Genomic DNA, 19,414 nt, shown 5'->3' with positions numbered 1-19,414 from the left:
GAAACTGAGGCTCAGAAAGGTGTTTGTTCTGCCAGAGCTCACATAGCCATTAAGTGACCGGGGTGAGATTCAAATCAAGGTCCTTCCAGGCTAGAATTCTTTGTATTATATCATTAAATAGCATTCAGGAGAGACTCATATTAACAAATGGCATAGTAAAGCCCAGAGTTAATAAGGCGCTGTACATATAGTTCAGGTCTACTCACAAAATAATCTTACTATGAGAAAAGCTTCATGATCGGCACAAGACTCTGCCGCCTTCTTCAGCACATTACAAGTCTGTTAAAATGAAATACCCAATCCCATTTCTGCACGTCCATCATCCATATATTTGTTTCAGTCTCAGAAATGTTTGAAACAAGTGTTTGTTTTTTTTTTTTAGCCAGTTTTGGAAAGAAAGATTCCCTTTCAGTAATCCTAATGATAATACTAAGAGTTCTCATACTTGTTCTGTGCCAGGCACCATACTAAGCTGTTTGTCTATTATCTCATGTACCCCCATAACTACCCTATGAGATAGGCACCATTGTTTTCATTTACAGATGGGGATCGAGGCTTAGGTGTGGTGAAGTGACTTGTCCAAGGTCGTAACAGCTTAGTAAGTAGCAGAGGCCAGATGTCAACCCTGTGACCAAAAGCCAGCCTGTGACCAAGCCCCTATATGAGACGGCTGTTTTACTATAGCTTCTTCTCCCCACTGGTAAGAAGTATGATGGCCGTCTCACACCTGTAACAGGGGGCAGAGTCCATGATCCAAGCCTATCATTTCTTACTGGTCAGAGATTCTAAATTACATGTCACTATTCTTATCAGCTGGATCACAATGCTCTGGCCCTCTCTGTTGAGGAAAAAATATCACGATGTGATGCTTTTTTTTTTCTTTTTAAATCCCACCAGCACTGTTAGCATCTTTAATTTTTGTCAAAGTTTATTACATATGTTACCTCATTTGTCAAGTCATCACCTTTTCAAATCAGGCTGCTAGTGGAATTCTCCTTCCATACCCCTAACACACTCCATTTCTTTCTAAGCAAGGCCATTCGTAAATATGGTCTTTCAGGCCTGGTATTTAGAAACCACTCATTTTATTTAAGGGGGTTGGGCGTTATTTCTCCTAAGGAGGGCTTCCAAAACTGAACTCACCCTGGCTTAAAGAACCAAGTGTGGTCAATCAAAGCCTTTTAAAGCCAGTTAGATGCCATTTGCTTCCCAAGACTTTGGGAACATAGACCTGCTGCCTAGGAGCCTTCTTTGAATTAGCTTTACAACAAGCCAGTTGCCTATGGTTTGATTAATTACTCGTGACTTCTTACATAAAAGTAATTTTTCCTGAGTGATAATTAAATATCAACTATGTGTTATTATTTTAGAGCTAACTTCATTCTCTTTCTTTAACAAACAGTAACAATAGTAACCAATGTGATATTGTTCACCTTATTTGAGCTTTTTTGAGCACCTACTATATGCTAGGCGCTATTCAAGGCACATTGGATTGCTTAGTAGAAAGAGGAGAACCCAACTTTTTCTTATTTCTCCTCCCACAATACAAAATGTTATGAACACTGACCTGTGATTTCTTTGAGGGCAGAGAGCATGTCTTTTTCTTATATGGGACACCTGATAATAGGACCTCAGCATGGAAAGGACTTCTTTGTTTAAAGTGAATGCCTTCTTGCTTCATCTGCTTTCAGGAAGGGAACTATTAGTAGTCTTGGTTGACAGAAAAGAGCCTTCATATGTCTGCTTGCTGTGACAAAGATCAAAGATGTACGTTTGGTAAGATTCTGTGTCTCTGGGCTCTCCCATAGTGCTTTGCAACTCTTGAAGAGCGGTACCACTTCATCCATTTGTGACTGAGCTCCTTCATGTCAGGGACCCTGTCTTCTTCCTCTTTTCTCCTTACTGTGGTAGATGTCATGCTCTGCATGTAGGCATTCAGTCAGTATTTGTTGAACTGAATTAATCACGGGCTGCTTCATTTCCCTCCCAGAGAGCAGAGACCACATCTTGACCATTCCCACTTCTATCTTACCCATATCTGCATTGTGGCACACATTCTGTACCTAAAGTTTGGTCAGCGAATGCATATGGACTTCAGGTTTCAGCTTTCTTTTTGCTGAGTTCTTTATGCTACCATTTTGCTTTTTTAAAGCGAGACCCCCAGAAGTATGCATCAAGGCATTGACTTGCCCCAGGAACGCATAAGAGGAACCAAACACATGAATAAAGTGCCTTCTCATCTACGACCATAAAATGTCTCCCTCTCACCTGACAGTTTGGGAAACAAGGTCCAGGAAGGGAAGGACTCATCTAGGGTCACATGGAGAGATTGTACCAAAGCTGGAATTAGAACCCAGATTTCATGACATCCAACCCAAATTTCTGTCTTCTTAGCATCTGCCCTCTCCCTTTGTTTACATCCCCACCGCAGCTGCCAGAGACCAGGCCCTATCCCTCCCTCCTGACTGTTCCCCGCTGCCAGCCTCAACACCTCCAGCCCAGCCTCCACATGGTTGCCACGGTGATCTTCTAAAGTACAAATCATATCTTGTTTACTTTGTTGTGTGAAGTCCTTTAGATGTTCCCACCACATGTGGGATAGAGTCCACACTCTTTCACATGATCCACGGGGCAGTGAAGGATCGTCTCCTGAACCCCAGGCCTGCTTCTCGTTTCTCCCCGCCAGGAGCCTATTTCCCAGCTGTGTTCAAGTGTCTACAGGGACATTGTACATGGCCGCCCCCATTCCTCCTGCTCTCTCTGCCCAGACCATCATCTCAATCTTAGCAGCTTCTAGTATCTTCTACACAGACAGTGAGCTCCTTTGCTGAACCACCGTCTCTGTCCTCTGCCCCCACCCCCCACACTCCCTCGCTCTTTAGAGCTACTCACTAAACACCTTGTGTTCTCCCTTCTACCCTGTGGCTCTAACACTTCTTTCACTTACTTTTTGAATACATGTCTCTCCTAGGAGACCATGAACTCCTTGAGGACAGGGGCTGAGTCTTATTCATATTTGTGTTCCCAGAACCTGGCAGTAGGTCAGGCATATAATAGACACTCCATTACACAGCTGCTGACTCTCTGGAATAAATATAACTTCCATAACCCTTCACAGTGAATTAACTCAACTTATGGTTTTCTTTAAATTAAGCCTCACATGGGATGATAGTTGAATTATGTAAGACTTAAAGGAAGGAGAATATATTTAAAGAAAAGCAGCACTTGGAAATGTCTTGCTTTTATAGGTGGTGCACAAATATTTCACAGCAACCATAGGATAATGTATCAGCAAATTGGTAATACAGAATGGCCAGAGGGCCACTGAATATCTCTGTGGGGCTGTTCATAACTGCCTTCCCACTTCTTCTCTTTCCAGCCCCCTGGTTTGCTGAAAGGAGTCAGTGTGGTTACCTGTTAAGTGAAGAGAGCTTGGGTCACATTCAGATCCTTCCTTCATCAGGGAATAGATTTTCAGCTACTTCTCCAGCTCAGTTGTTAAACTCATTCCGCCTGATTTACCAATTGCCGAATTGTTCATTTGTTTATTTATTAATGATGCGAGTCCCCTGGGCTTCAGAACTAGTTTCAAAATGCTACCACTCCATCTGGTTTAAGTAGAGCATACTAAGGAGAAATGAGAGAAACAATGGGACTGTGAGGTTGAGGGGAAAAAAGGCACTGCCTGGCAAACAGGAAGGAAGCAGGGAGAAATTCAGATCCTTTTTTCTTTATGATTTTTGCTGGGGGAGGGAAACTATTTTCAGCAAGAAGACATGCTTTCGACTTCTACCTGCAATGATCTGATATTCAAAATCCATGAGGTCTGAGTCCGTGAATGACTTTATGAATCATGTTGAGGCAGGCTCATCTCTGGAGCCCAGGACAATAGGCTTTGTTCTTCCCTTTTCCTGTCTGTTTCATTATTCTCTTGGGCTCTTCCTATGCTTGAGTGCACACGGCCTTGTAGGACATTCTGCCTGTGGAATGAGCCAGGGTAGGTATCTTGGCTTTCTGCATCCTAGATTCTCCAGCACAAGTGCCATGCCCCTTGATGAATTCATGTTATTTGCACAGAGCCAGGAAGGAGATGGTAGTTAGAGATGGGAGCTTTTGGCATCTTTCAGGTCCCACTTAGAGTCCCAGCTTTGCTGCTTCCCACTTGAATGATCATGGAGATTCCACTTTGTTTAACATTTCTGAGCCTCAGTTTCCTTATCTCATAAGAGGAGCTAATTTTTAATAACACTTACATAATAAGCTCGTTCAGAAGATTAAACAAGCTCAATGAAAGAACTTCACAGTAAATCCTCTGGAGCCATTAACTGTTTTTATAAGATCTGAATGCACTTTCACTCTACACAACCACTGGTCGTCACAGTGTCCATCCCCTCCCACCGTGAGAAAGTGTGGGAAGGCATTGTTGGCCCCATTTGGCCAGGGGGAGGGGCTCATAAACCTGAGATCCCCCCCAATAGTAATTGTCCCCTCTCCACCTGCCACCTTTTGGTTGTGGTGGCATATCCTCTGTTCACCTTTTCCACAGCATGACTCAGACCTTTTCCTTCTGACAGCCAATCTTCTGAATGAGGGACAATAACAATCAAATATTTTGGCGTTATATACCAGGAGAGCTAATAACTAACTCTCTTTGCTTTCTCCATTTAGAAAACAAAGGCTACTGTTTTAGAACGCACTGAGCAAAGATGGTACAAAATCTGACTGGGTCACAATATTTGATTTATATTGTTTTCCCTTTGTATCAAAGAAGAGGATGGGGTACATGTCCTCCATGAAGGAGAGCAGGACAGAAGTGCAGAGCGGTAGGCATGGGGCTGACTGAGTTGTCCCTGCACCTTACTGATGCTCATGGTCTGATTACATGTTGCCTGCTGTTCATTTGGCCCTTTCTGAGAGGCCTGGAGGGCAGAACAAAGACTCAGTTTCCCCAAGTTGTGAAAGCTATTTAGAAGCTGCATACCCTCCTCAGACTGTCCAATGACCATGAGTATTGAAGGAATCGTTGTATTAGCCAGACCTTTGTTGTATGCCCTCAGGACCCCAGACCCAGCACGGTCCGCCAATTCACGGCCAATTTATTTCAGACGATTTGGAAGAAATAAAACTATAACAGTAATACATTAGTTACAATACTAGCCCTTATAACAGTAAAATCTCAAAATGAATAATGGTTTAAACACAACAGAAGTTTATTTTCTTTTTCATGAAATCCCAAAACTTGTTTTAACTTTTCTCTGGGCAGTGGTTCAGAGACTTTTTCTATGCTGTGTGTGGCTCCTCGAGGCTTCCAAGGTCAAGGATTTATTTGCATCAAGCTGGTGGGAGAGAAAGGGACATGAAGGCTTTCAAGGGGAATGTTTCCATGGGCCAGGCCCGTTCCATTTCATTGGCCAGAGCTCACATTCCCTTGGCCAGAACTCAGACATACGGCCGCACTTAACTTCTAGGTGGGGCCTAGTTTTGTGCTCTGGGAGAAGAGGAAATGATTTTGGTGAACTAGTCAGTCTCTGCCACCAAACAATAATGACAAAAACTAACATTTATAAAGCATTTGCTTGTGCCAGGCATTGTGTTAGCACTTTATCTACATTATTTTTAAATTTCATATACTATATGACTCGCCAATTTAAAGTATACAATTCATCGGGTTCTTTTTTTATATTCACCGAGTTGTGCAACCATCACCACAATCAATTTTCAATCATTTTTAACACCCTAGAAAGAAACCCATATCCATTAGCAGTCGGTCGTCACTTCCTCCTAATCCCCTCCCCAACCTAAGGCAACCACCAGTTTACTTTCTGTCTAGATAGACGTGCCTGTTCTGAACATTTCATATAAACAGAATACCTACATTCTTTTATAGGATCCTCACAACAACCCTACAAGGTAGGCATATTGTTATTCCCATTGTACAGATTAACAGGGGATCTCGTTGCCTAAATGACTTGCTAAGTTTTTTTTTTTTAAGATTTTTATTTATTTATTGAGAGAGAGAGAGAATGGTAGAGAGAGAGCATGAGAGGGAAGAAGGTCAGAGGGAGAAGCAGACTCCCTGCCGAGCAGGGAGCCCGATGCGGGACTTGATCCCGGGACTCCAGGATCATGACCTGAGCCGAAGGCAGTTGCTTAACCAACTGAGCCACCCAGGCACCCTGACTTGCTAAGTTTTAACCCTGTCCCTCACTGAATGCCATCATCCTGGGCTGAACCCCAAGTATAAAGAATAATCATGCCATGATTTGGAGGGAAAGAGTGGAAGGGGTGTTTGTTTGTTTGCTTTTAATGACCATCATGTCAAAAAGCTGCCTTCTTCATGGATGACTCTGTCACTGAAGCGACAGGCATTTAGGAGAGAGCTTGAGATTGAAGCCCAGACCTACCACTTTACCAATGTATGCAGAGTTTACGTTCCTTAATTGCTCTTGAGTCTTAGTGTTTTTATCTCTAAAACAGGAATAATGTATCTCTGCTGGGAGGATTCAGTGAGATTAACCTGTGTGAAAGCCGTTCCCACAACTTTACGCAGTTGATGCCTTGCCAGTGTGCGTTGTTCCTGCTTAGAAGTGAGATTCCAGCTATAACTGGGCGGCCACAGAAATTATGTTAATGTATCTGGGCCTCCAGTATACTGTCCAGGGAGAAGTTTTTGTGACTTGAATTTTATAGCATCCAGATTACAACCCAGGAGTGGCTGAGACCCTAGGAGGATCTGGCGCAACAAGGGTGAGAAAAATGGGACATATTCTCCAGGATAGAAAAACAATGTGCAGAGTCTCATCTGTCAACTTCTGATCTCAGCTGGGCAGAGCCGCTTGTTATAGGCACCGGGAAAGAACCAGCTGAGCTGGTGAAAGTTGGAAGTTGCTTGGGAGAGAAGATAAGCTGGCTGAGTTTCTGTAGGCAAAGAGCCAGTAATGAGGTTTCCAGCTTTCCATCACATGCCCTTTTCATCACTTTCAGCTCAGCCAGAGACGGCAAAGCCTCATACTCGGGGACCAAGTGTATATTTGAGAGACTCAAGGAAGTAGTTATAAAGGAGTGAATTGTGCTTTTGTTCCATTGACCTGTTCCCTACTCTACCCTGTCCTTAGCCATCACAATAGGAAAATCTAGGCATGAGAGCATGGAGAAGACAGTGGGGGAAGTTATGTTGGTGGTGGCTGGCTCAGTCATATAGCCAGAAGAGATCATCAGAGAGAAAAGACCTGAACTCTAGGTAGGATTATGGACGTATTTCAGCCTTAAAAATATGCCCTAGAAGCCTCTGGTTCTGCCAGTGACTTACTCTCTCTGAGCCTCCGTTTCCATTTAGGATTGTTATCTGGACAACCATGCAAGCTGCAACCTGCGTAATTCCAGGTGGCTCCATTCATATACACTAGGGGTGTATATTGTAAACATGGAAAGGGCCAGATACTAAATATTTTAGGTTTTATGGGCCATATGGTCTCTACTGCGACTAATCAACTCTGCTATTGTCATGTAAAAGCAGCCATAGATAGTACATAAACAAATGGGCATGGCTATGTTCCAATAAAACTTTATTTATGGGCACTGAAATTTGAATACCATATAATTTTCACATGCCTCAAAGCATTATTCTTCCTTTGATTTTTTTTTTCAGCCAATTAAAATGTGAAAACCATTCTTGGCTTACGGAGTGTACAAAACCAGACAGTGGGCCAGATTTGGTCTGCAGACCATGGTTTGCAGACTCCCAACATACACTAAAATATGTTTATTAACCTCTAGAGAGATGCAATGTGGTGCCCTGATCATTGTAAGGGCAAAATAAGAAAATACATCTAAAGTGATTAGCCTAGTATCTGCCCCTTGTAAGTGGCCAGCAAATAGTCATTATTACTATTAGCCCCTTAAAAAAAGGAATCTGTTTACTCTCTGTTTGTCATGGACATTTGGAAAGGGAGGCAGTTACGTTTGGTTGCTTAACATTTCTACTATATTAAACTTTTACTATTATTAAAATAGATATTAAAATTAAAAATACAGAAACTGGTTTGGACAGGTAGTGGTATTAGTAGACCATACTGTTTTCGGTTTTTTGGTTTTTGGTCTTTTCTTTTCTTCCTAATGCCCCTTGTTGCCTCTTCAACTTCTAGGTGCTTTAGTACTTGGTCTGTGCTGTGAAGTACTCCATGAAAAATGAGATGAGACCTTTTCTCTCTAGGAGCTCTTAGTATTCTCCAAAGCGAGTATATACATCCCAAGAGTATGCACGATGACAGCCCTTCTCTTTATGTAGATTTTTCATCTCAGCCTTTAAATTTCTATTCTCATATAGGTTTTATAATGTACATACTGTGCCATAGCGCAATGGCTGTACATCCTACAGTTTATAAATACATAAGTATTTAGATAATGAGGGTATGTGCTCGAAAAATTTTGAATGAGGATGTCAGCAACCAAACTTTAAAGACATTTGGTCTAGGAAGAAGTAAAAAGTATCCCGATGGGAAACAAGAGTTAGTATGAGTGATGTAGGTTCTTATTCACAATGACACACATGTTTTTAAGATATGAATTAAGATTTACTCTGGTGTCTATTTTGTGGCAAGTAGGTAGCAAGACATTTTACATTTTTAATTTCATAATAACAAACAGCTATATGAAATAGGTTCTACTATCCCCATTTTATAGATGATGAACCAAGAATCAATTTGGAGAAGTTAAGCAACTTGCAAAGGTCAGCTTGAATGAATCAGGACTATTTAACTATAAAGCATGACATTTTCCACTTCAGCCTTCATTGCATTGAAGAAGTTCATGAAAAAGGAACCATCATTCTTTGGCATTCCTGAACTCCGAAGTTAGTTGCTTTCCCATTACATGTTCTTAGGTTACTGAGTGGTAAATGGATAAAATTCCACTCCCCCAGAGATCCATGATCAACTTCTTGCCCCCATGCCCACCCAGGACCTTTGTGTAGCACATGCTTCTTACTCTGAGTGGAATCTCCTTAATTGGATATCTGCTAGTTATCCATCAAGATTCAGCTTAGACATCACCTCTTCCAGGAAGCCTTCCTGCCTTTACTCCCCCTCCCCAACAAAACTAAATTGTTGGATGCCTTTCCTCTAGGCATCTATAGAACTTTAATGAAATACCTTATAAAATAAGCTATACACTGTGTAGTTAGCTATTATCTGCTCATTACTCCCTAGAATGGGAGTCCAGGGAACAGAAAATCTGACCTTGATTATATTATTCTTCTGCCATCCAACATAATAGTACAGTGCTGCAACATAGTAGGCCCTCCATAAATACTCATAGAATAAAGGAATTCCTTCTTCATTGATTTGGAGTATGACATAACTTTGGCAAAGAAATGGGTTGAAGTTTGTCTTTACCAAAGTTTCCTAGGCTAGGACAAATTAGTGGATATAAATTAGATTATAGGGGACCAGATAATGGAAAAACAAAGCAATCCTTCATGTGTATGAAGACTTTTTCCTTCTGGGTTTCTCAGAAACTAAGGAGGATGCACAGACTTGAATCAATCAAATTTATATTAAAATATATCTGATTTGTCAATATATATCAATTTATATATATGTATAAGCATATACATGTTCATGTGGGTGCACATATATAAGCCCACACATATTCATGAGCATGAATTCATAAAAATAGACTACCACAATTTTTATAAGCTGTTTATTGGGTCACAGCATGCTCAGCAAAAGGATAAAGTTCATTAACACTCTCCAGGTTGGCTGTTCCTGCAGAGTCATCCAGTTGCTTTAAATCTCCTTTGGTCATAAAGCTATTTTCCTCCTTACCTCTTCGTTTAAAGGGAACTAGCATTACTGAGAGCTTTTGCAATGTTAGAGATACTCAACAGAGGTGATCTCATTTAATCCTCAGATATTTGCACAAACCCATAGGTCCTGAACCCAAAGAAAATGGGTCAAATCAAAAGCAAGTCAAGAATTTTACTGAAATTGAAAATGCTCACTAAGAAAGCAGGAAGAAGAAGGGCAGGAAGACTAAGAAAAAGTCGGAATTATGTTAATTTCAGTTACAAATGAATATTGTTAAATTCAGTTATACAAATTTGTCACATGGGATTATACCAAATTAATTTATTGGTAATAAAGTGAGAAAGAGTGACCATTAGAACAGACTTTTTATCAGAGCAGGGAGGGGCCTTTTCAGTTGCTTGAGAGAAAAGCTGTCTTCTCACCACCAAATGTTGCTACATGTGAAGGGCTTTCTTACTCGTTGAAAGGGGACAGCATTGAAACAGTTGTCCCCAGACTTTTATAATTCATAGACCAGAAACATTTCAGAACAAACTTTTATAGGCCAACAGAATTGCCAGCTCATCTTGCCAATAAAATGAAGAACATGGAAAAAAACAAAGCAAACAGGATTAAAAACTAAGATATATTCTTACCATCATTTCAGAAATATAAAGACAACTTAATAGCAAAAACAATGGGAAGAAAAACCAAATAGGAGGAAGGACATGGTCTTATAATAAAGGAAGGTAATTTTAAGCTCGATGAAAATCACCACACCCTGCTTACTCTTCTCAATCTGCCCTGGAGAAAAGGGTCAGGGACCAGCCTCCAGGGACCACTGCCTCAGCTATAACTAGGTTTGAAGTCACGCACATACCAATTTAAGTTCAAGCCCTACAAATTCCTATCCTAGCTATGATACCTAGAGCAGGTTACTCCACTTTCCTGAGCTGGGATTTCCTCCAGTGTCAGATGAGGATTATATCTGACTGACTGCATTAATTTCCTAGGGCTGCTGTAGCAAAGTATTACAGTCTAGGTGGCTTACCACATCAGAAATGTATTGTCTTACGGTTCTGGATCCCAGAAGTCTGAAAACAAGAGCCAGCAGGGCCATGCTCCCACTCAAGGTGCTAGAAAAGGATCTGTCTCAGGCCTGTCTCCTAGCTTCTGGGAGTTCCTGGGCTTTAGCAACATGACTCCAGTCTTCACATAGTGTTCTGACTGTGCATACACCTGTGTCCAAATTTCCCCCTTTTATAAGGACACTAGTCTTATTGGATTAGAGACCCACGTCCAGTAGAACAACTTGTTAACTAATTACATCTGACACAATCCTTCTTCCAAATAATGTCACACTCTGAGGTATTAGGGGGTTAGGACTCCAATATACGAGTTTTGGAGGGATACAGGTTAACTCATAGCACTGACCAATCTCATGGAATTATATCAAAGCCATTCACAAGACAGGCTGAATACTTTGTAAAGTCCCAGAGCAACATAAGGGTTTGTTTTCTCTAAGAAAGTTTATAATTGAGGAATTTATGATTTGGGGACAGGAAGCAATTTACACAAGGATATATAACTAAGAAATAGTGAAACTAGGGCTTTGAACACATCCATTTAATAAATATTTTAAATACCTATTACGTGGCAGGCCCTGTTCTAGTGATAGAGATTCAGACTTGAACAAAATAGACAAGGCCTTTGACCTCATGGAGCTTAAATTCTAGTGATGGTGGGGGGGGGGATAAATGTTAATGAAATAAACAAATAAACATATAGCATACACTGAAGTAGAGGTAAGTACTCTAAATAAAAATAAAATCCAGTAAGGGAGTAGTAGCAAATAACAGTGGAATGGAAGATGCCATTCTATATAGGATGTCAGACTTCTTCTATGAGGATACATGTGCACAGAATCTTTCCTGACTGCAGTGAAGGAGCCAATTCTAAGTGAAAGGGGAGCCACTGAAGGGAAGTGAGAGGGGAGTGTGGGGGTCTGATTTTTTTGTTTGTTTTGTTTTGTTTTATTGGCAGTAATTATAACTATTTTTATTTTATGTATTTATTATTTTTTAATATGTTAATCACCATACAGTACTTCATTAGTTCCTGATGTAGTGTTCCATGATTCATCATTTGTGTACAACACCCAGTGTTCCATGCCATACGTGCCCTCTTTAATACCCATCACCAGGCTAACCCATCCCCGCACCCCCTCCCCTCTAGAACCCTCAGTTTGTTTCTCAGAGTCCATAGTCTCTCATGGTTCCTCTCCCGCTCTGATTTCCCCCCTTCTTTTTTCCCTTCCTTCTCCTAATGTCCTCCGTGCTATTTCTTATGTTCCACATTTTTGTTTTAAAAGAATCACTCTGGCTGCTGTGTGGACAGTAATTTGTAACAAGGCAAGAGGCAAGTAAAGAAACCAGTAGGAGGTGATTGCAGAGATCCATGTGAGAGTTGGTGGTGGTATAGACTGGGGATAAGGGCAGAGATGGAGGAAAGATTTGGGATATATTTGGAAGACAGAATTAACAGCATTTGCTGATGAATAAGATGTGGGATAGAAGATGAAAAGAAGAGTCAAGAACAACTGCCAGGTTTTTGGCCAGAGCAACTAGGTGAATGATGATGCCGTTTATCGAAACATATCAGGGTACACCAGATTTGGGAGAAGAAACCAGTTTAGTTTTGGACATTTTAAATATGAAAAGCCTATCAGACGGCCGAGTGGAGATTCTTAGATGTGGTATGCAACTGGGTGTAATTAATCTGGAGTTCAGGGCACAGTTTAGGATTAGTGGTAGGTAGTCTGTAGGTGGCATTTAAGCCTTGACTGGAAGTGGTGGCCTAGCAAGTGAGTGCAACTAGAGGGGTCTAATGATGAGCCCTGGGGCACTATAAATTTGGGAGATCAGGAGAAGGACCCAGCAGGAGAGACTTAGAAGGATAAGTTGGGGAGGTCAGAGGGAAACCAAGTGGGTCTCAGGAACCAAATAAGGAAGGGGGTTGATTCAGGGAAGTTGTAACGAATTCTGCCAAAGGGCTGGGAAGAGATCAAGTACTTCCTGGCCATTAGTTTTGTTAGTGTGCCAGTCATTACTTACCTAATGAAAGCAACTCTGGTGGGATTTTGAGGGTAAATTAAGTCAGTTAAGGAGATAATAAGATAGGAGGAAGTAAAAACAATGAGAACAGACACTTATATTTTGTGTTCTCTGCTTCCTCAATTTCTTAGAAGCAGTAGATGTAACAGTTCCAAGAACAGGATCTGCAGTCTTAGACTTTGGTCATTATTCTGACCATGCCATTTATCAAGTCACCTAACCTCTCAAGCCACAGCGTCCTCATCTACAAAGTAGAGATAAGAATGTAACCCATTTAAAAATGCTGTGAGGGTTAAATAAGATAAGCAATAAAGTTTAACACCTTGCTAGCCCATAATAAATGCTCAATAAATATTACAACTTTCACTAATGTCAGCAAAGTACTGGTGTAGGTTCAAGGCTCCACACAGTTTGTTATGTCTGGGAGCAATTGGTAGCATGAGGGGATAATTATGACAGAATACATGTTATTGTCGGGGCGCCTGGGTGGCTCAGTCGTTAAGCGTCTGCCTTCAACTTGGGTCATGATCCCAGCGTCCTGGGATCGAGCCCCACATCGGGCTCCCTGCTCCATGGGAAGCCTGCTTCTCCCTCTCCCACTGCCCCTGCTTGTGTTCCTTTTCTAGCTGTGTCTCTCTCTGTCAAATAAATAAAATCTTAAAAAAAAAAAAAGAATACATGTTATTGTATGAGGGTGCCTAGGTGGCTCAGTCATGATCCCAGGGTCCTGGTATGGAGCTCTGAGCCCTGCGCCCAACTCCCCCCTCAGCAGGGAGTCTGCTTCTCCCTCTGCCCCTCCCCCTACTCATACTCTCTCTCCCAAATAAATAAATAAAATCTTAAAAAAAAAGAATATATGTTATGATTATCCTTGACATGGGAACAGAGCAGTATGTTATAATGTAAAAACTATAAACACTCATCTATATTAGTTTTCCATGGGGTGTGTCATGGCAGAATAGCCAGGCAATGCAGGGATATAGACAAAGAAATGGCTCTGGCAGGAATTTGGAGGGATCATGGCAGATGAAGGATCTGGAAATCATGGAAAGTCTTAGAATAGACCATGCCTCATCAGGCCATAGGGTGAATAACCCACATTATCAATATGTAGGAAATAACCATCTATCTTGTAAGCATAGTTATCACTTATTTACTCTTGGCTACACGCCTTTCTAACCATTGAGAAACTCAAGTCCCTCTCTCCCAACCCCCAATACGTCTCATACCTATGTTCCTACAGTGCCTAGTATTAAGTATGGTCATGAAAGAGGCGGGCACCTCATCCATGCATATTCCAGACCCCCTAGTAAGACGCATATAGGGAAAAATAAACAAGGAGGGGATAGTCTATATGTGAACAAATTAACTTGGCCCTTGAGTCATTCCCTAGAAACACAGAGCTAAGAAAATCTCTCCTGTTTAGGTCTGCATAGTCTGGAACATGGTAGCACCACCTTGTCCCATAGAGGACTACAACTCAAGGAATGTTGATTGCCTACATTGAAGATAGCAGTTTCTTAAATGGATGGACGACTTCATCAGATCGAGAGCTCACAGGTGGCCAAATGCTAGGGTATATTGACTTAGAACAGGAGTTTGCAGTGGAACTTTCGAGAAAGAGATACCTGTCTCCTTGCCTGGCACACCTTGACTTAATGGCAGTAGAGGTATAGCTGTGTGCAGACGTTCACCGTCATGATGAATTTTGTGACAGGTGCTTGTTTGAAACAGGTGAAGTAAGCCTATTGGTCTCACTGTGAACAGTAAGCGACTGAAAATACGCTTTCCTGGGCTGGTGAGTCCATTTGACCAATGGTGGAAGTGGAGTAGAGAGAAGCTACTGAGCTGAACAGGCAACTGAGAGCAGCGCCCTGGGCCTGCCATTCTCTGGCAGAGAGCCCGTGCATTCCTGGTGACATTCTGCCATCTACATGACGGACGTCTCTGAGGCTGTCGCCCCTTCTTCGCAGGCAGGCAGATGGGAAGACTCCTTGGCAAACACCAACTGACATTTTAAGAGACCATTTAAAGGGAAAGTGAGGCAGAAATCCATTTTCCAAAAAGACGTATGCTAAGAAGAACAGTCAGCAGGTTAGGATTATGCACTGTAAGTCAGGCGCTGTACTCTCGTGATATGATTTACTTCATCTTGCAAGGTAAGAATTAGCAAACCCATTTTATGGATTAAGCAATGCATTTTACCGTGAATTAGTGGCAAAACCAGGGTTTAAACACAAGTCTGTTTCCAAAACCTATGATCTTTTTCTAATTTCTACTAACGGCCTTAGTAAATAAATCTCCCATTGCTCATCTGCCTCAGACAGTGAAGTAGGAAGGAATGGTAGGTTTAACAGTGTGGACTCTGCAACCAGGTTGCCTGGAGTCAGTTCCAGCCCTGTCACTGAGCAGCTGTGATCCTGCTCGGATTTGTTAACCTCTCTGAATCTGTTTTCTCATCTGCCATATGTTGTTCACAATAGCTCATACCTACCTCATCGGTATGTTTTGAAAATTAAATTGAATCTGAGCACCTAGAACACTGCCTAACACCGTAAGAAGGACTCAGCAGTAGTCTTCTTATTATCAACAACACGTTTTCTAGCACTGATATTCAGTGAACACGGGGGTAGTACTGACATTGTCAGAGAAGAAACAAACAGCTCAGGCACTGGGCTGCTCCCCCCCGCAGCCTGATAATGATTTGGGGGTCAGTCAATGGTGCTGTTACTGATTTCTGCATGTCTTCTCATATCCAGGGCTTCCAGGCTTTAGAGATAGCAGAGTAGGCTAGAACAATACTGTTCCTGACATCAGAAAACCTGGGTCGGGGTTCAGGATCAAATCACACTTGGAAACCGTGGTATCTGGGCAAGTCCCTTTATCTTTCTTGCTATAAGTTCCTCATCTGCACAGTGAGGAGGTTGAACTCCCTCATCGCCAGGGTTCCTTGAACCCCTAGATTTTGGTGAACATCCAGCAAAGTCATTTAACTTCCCTGAGCCCTGGTGGCTCATTTATACTGTAAGCGCTATACCTCTCCTGGTTGCTGAGAAGCTCAGAGAGAGCGAAAGTGTCTGGTACACTGTGACATGCTCTGCAAACATGAGGACTGATCTTTGCAGAACTCTGATGAGAATTAACCCTGAATACTATGGCCCGCTAGGCATATGTTTGAGATGCAGGGGCTTTTTGCATTTTACCATCTTTGCCTACCCCTCACTGGGTTGGGTGGATCCACCTTAACAAGGTGTGGGGGAATACAAGTGGAGGATGGGGGTGCAGTACTGATGGTGGGAAAGCATCTTATTGGTTAATGCTGATACATCCCAAGCACCAATTGCTGTCGCTGCTCCCAAAGCTGATATATTTATCAGGATGAGTTACAAGGAAATATATGTACCCAAGGAACGAGAATGCTGCATGGTCACCCCCTGTGCTGTAAAATATAAGAGTCTAGGAGGGGCTGTTTTATAATTCATCAGGTTTCGCTAGTGAGTTCCGTCGGAGTCTTAGTTATAAAGGCAAGTGTGAACCGGACGGCAGACAGGAGAACCTGGCACCAAGGAGACGGAGAAGCTGCCTGTGGTGCCTCCTGCCTCCTCCCTGCTTTGTTCCAATAATTTTGCGCTCGGTAAGTTCCCTGGCTTTGCAGCTAATCGTTGTTGTTGAATAAGCTTGGCAAATGAATGTGTAGTTTGGAATATGCACTTGCTGTCAGAAGTGTGTGTCAGTGTTTGGGCTCCTGACAAATTCCACAGTTCCCTTTAATGAGCAAAATAGCTTAAAAGATGAAACAAAACCCGACAAATCAATTATTCACCTTGGTCCTTGGAAGGCTGCTTTCTTTGGTTGCTAAAGTTTCTCAGGTTTCATTCTGTCAGTTTCATTTGTTGGAGGAGCTTTGAAAAGAACAAGTCTCTTTGTCACGAAATTGTTTTTCTTAGCTGCCAAAAGGAGGTATGTACAGGGTGGTTTGTCCATCCCCACCCCCAGCTTACTCTCCCCAGCAATCGGTAAATCTTAAAACAGCCCGTTTGCCTGGTAACCAGCTCCAACAGAGCTGAACCTGTGCAAGGCAAGATTCAAATTGCAATCTTTTGTGTGAACAGAACTGAGGGGCTGTGAATAATTGTCATTGTGGAGATGATTGTGAAACTCGGTATGGTGGTAGTCCCTGCATTTTGCCGGGATGGGATCAGAATCCGGAGGAGATTTGCATTTGGCATGCCTGTTGATGATGTGGAAAGGGAGTGAAAGAAAAGCCTGGTTCGTATGGAAAGAGCTGTACAACACACCCGTAGGACAAACAAATGCACACGGCATGACTGTTGAATTTGCGTAACTTGTAATTGTTTTCGCTAGTTTCCTATTGCCATTAAGAATTACCTGAAGCTGCGTTTTGATCCTCAGCTGGGTTTGCTTCAGGTCCTCGTTCTGGGTCCTGGCGAGAGGCAGGGTGAGTGCTAACTCCTGGTCAGCAAACCATAGGAAGTCATTTCCTCCTCCGAAGGAAAGAAGCAAAAGCTGTACCTTCCCGGACTCCTTTCTGCTGTGTTCCTTTGCCTCTGTCCAAATCTCATGGAAACCAACAGCTTGACGTACTTTTTTTTTTTTTTTTTTTTTTTGCAGTAGCAGATTTAACTGTGGTGTCATATGGCATATTATATATGGAGAGGAATAGCAAGACATTTTTCTGAATGTTTAAGTGCATCTGGCTTGTTGACATTTGCTTTATTTCACCAGCAAGGAGCTACTGTCTTCTGAACCCATACATGTTTGTCTGTCCGAAGTGTTTACCTTACGCATAATTGCACTTTCTCTTTACATGTAGAATTTGTAGATCTGACAAGAACATCCTCTTTATCCTCAAGGAAACAACTTGTTTTAGCATCTCTTTGAAAAGAATGGATGCATTAATTTTCCCCAGGGGCTTAGCTTGCTCTTTGATTTTCCTGATAAAAATTTTGGTCATCAGTACCACTATGCTTCCGATAAAGTTATTTTGCCTTTCCTAGTATACTTTCCGATTGCGCCAAAACTTGGCAGATTTGGAATGTGGAATATATCTTTTTGCAGAAACACATTTTTCAGGCATATTTCTTTTGTCCCTAAATAGCTTTTCCATACTTTCCATTTCTCTGAAGAAGTTCTGTTTAAAAGACTAGAGGAGTGATGTATTGTGGTTGGCACTTAGGGGTGTGTAACCTGAGACTTGGTTTCTAATCTACAAACGGCTGCCCCACATGGGGTCTGTAATATGTCTTTTCGTCTTATGTTCAGCTCAGAGCCTCTGGGCTCCAGCACTAATGATTAAGGTAGCAAATTCAGCAAATCATTGCAGGTATAAACAAACATGGGCATCTGATAGTCTGACCAGCCTGTGAGGCTTTGTAGAGCTTGGGACACACAGCTGAAGGTTCCTGAAAATGTTAATATATTTTAATGCCAAGAACAATATAGTTGTAAAGTACTTTTGCGATGTATTGTACACTGGATTTTACTGTGCCACATTTTTTTTAAATCACATGCCAGAGCCCATGGTTTATTTTGTGGCAGTATCTGGGTTTTGATCCAACGTGGTTTCATCGAGAAATAAACCAACGTACCAATCTCAGTAAACTGAGTTTCTTCTTATTTGGTGATGGTTTTTTTCATCTTCTCCACCCACCAAGAATAAGATCTATTTATAGGAACAAAAGAAAATTTAGCATGAGTTATTCTCAATTAAATTTGCAGCAAGACAAACATGAACTGTGACAGGAACCTTCTGAGAGAGCACATACACACAAAAACACGTCTCTCAACAAAGGATTAAAAGCCAAAGAGGCATTAACATTTTGCCTACGTGACATATATCATTTTCTTTGAGAGAGATTGGGAAGGGTGAAAGGGGGAGAGGTTTAAAGGAGCTGTTCAGAGCCTGGTTTCAGCCATGTGGGAGTGAAAAGGGCAGGGGCTTTGTGTGGCGGTGGTCCGCGCCTCATTTTCCTTATCTGTCAAATGGGGGAGGGGAGACTTAGGAAGATTACTCGGAGAGATGTTGTATGTAAAGCACGTGGTACACTGTGTGGCACAAAGGGGACCCAGTAAAAGGTAGTCGTTCTTGTTATGAGTCAAATTTCACAAAATATGTTAACAAAGTCTGATGTTGGTTTTGAAAGAACTGTACACAGTAAATAGGAAGGTTATAAAAAATTTTTCTTGTTAGATATAGTTCTTATAGCTAGATAATCTGTTTTTGTTTTGGAAACCTAGTAAAGATGGTATTATTACCTTTCAGTGTACTTTTAACTGATTCTCAGAATGGCATCCAAAGTCCTTACATTATTCAAAGAACAAACTTGGTTTCATTTGGGGAGCATGGAAGCAAACTGTTGCCAAATAATATGATAGCCTTCTAAGATTTTTGCTCAGCAATGATTAGGTCATAACTCTGGCCCCGACACTGCATTAAAGTACCTGATTATTATAATAAATATCATTGATTAAGTCCCATGCAGAGTACTCAATGTA

At 41.7% G+C, this 19,414-nt stretch overlaps 1 protein-coding gene across 24 annotated transcripts in view; it reads left to right on the top strand.

The window, feature by feature from the left end:
• The window catches only part of DLG2 (discs large MAGUK scaffold protein 2), a 2,181,535-nt gene that overhangs the window by 1,960,509 nt on the left and 201,612 nt on the right, over nt 1–19,414 (top strand). The window contains exon 1 of one of the 24 annotated variants that reach the window (XM_073879826.1): nt 16,342–16,532. The exons of the other annotated variants lie outside the window; for them this stretch is intronic. The gene's annotated coding sequence lies outside the window, so the exon portion shown is untranslated. Of the gene's footprint in view, nt 1–16,341; nt 16,533–19,414 lie in introns of those variants that run through there. 24 annotated transcript variants of the gene reach the window in all.

The sequence above is a fragment of the Callorhinus ursinus genome, unplaced genomic scaffold (assembly GCF_003265705.2).
Source record: "Callorhinus ursinus isolate GAN/ISIS: 27379988/994484 unplaced genomic scaffold, GSC_fseal_2.0 scaffold35, whole genome shotgun sequence".
Classification (NCBI taxonomy): domain Eukaryota; kingdom Metazoa; phylum Chordata; class Mammalia; order Carnivora; family Otariidae; genus Callorhinus; species Callorhinus ursinus.
The sequence above is the reverse complement of the archived record's forward strand: the minus strand, read 5'-3'. Positions and strand labels throughout refer to the sequence as shown.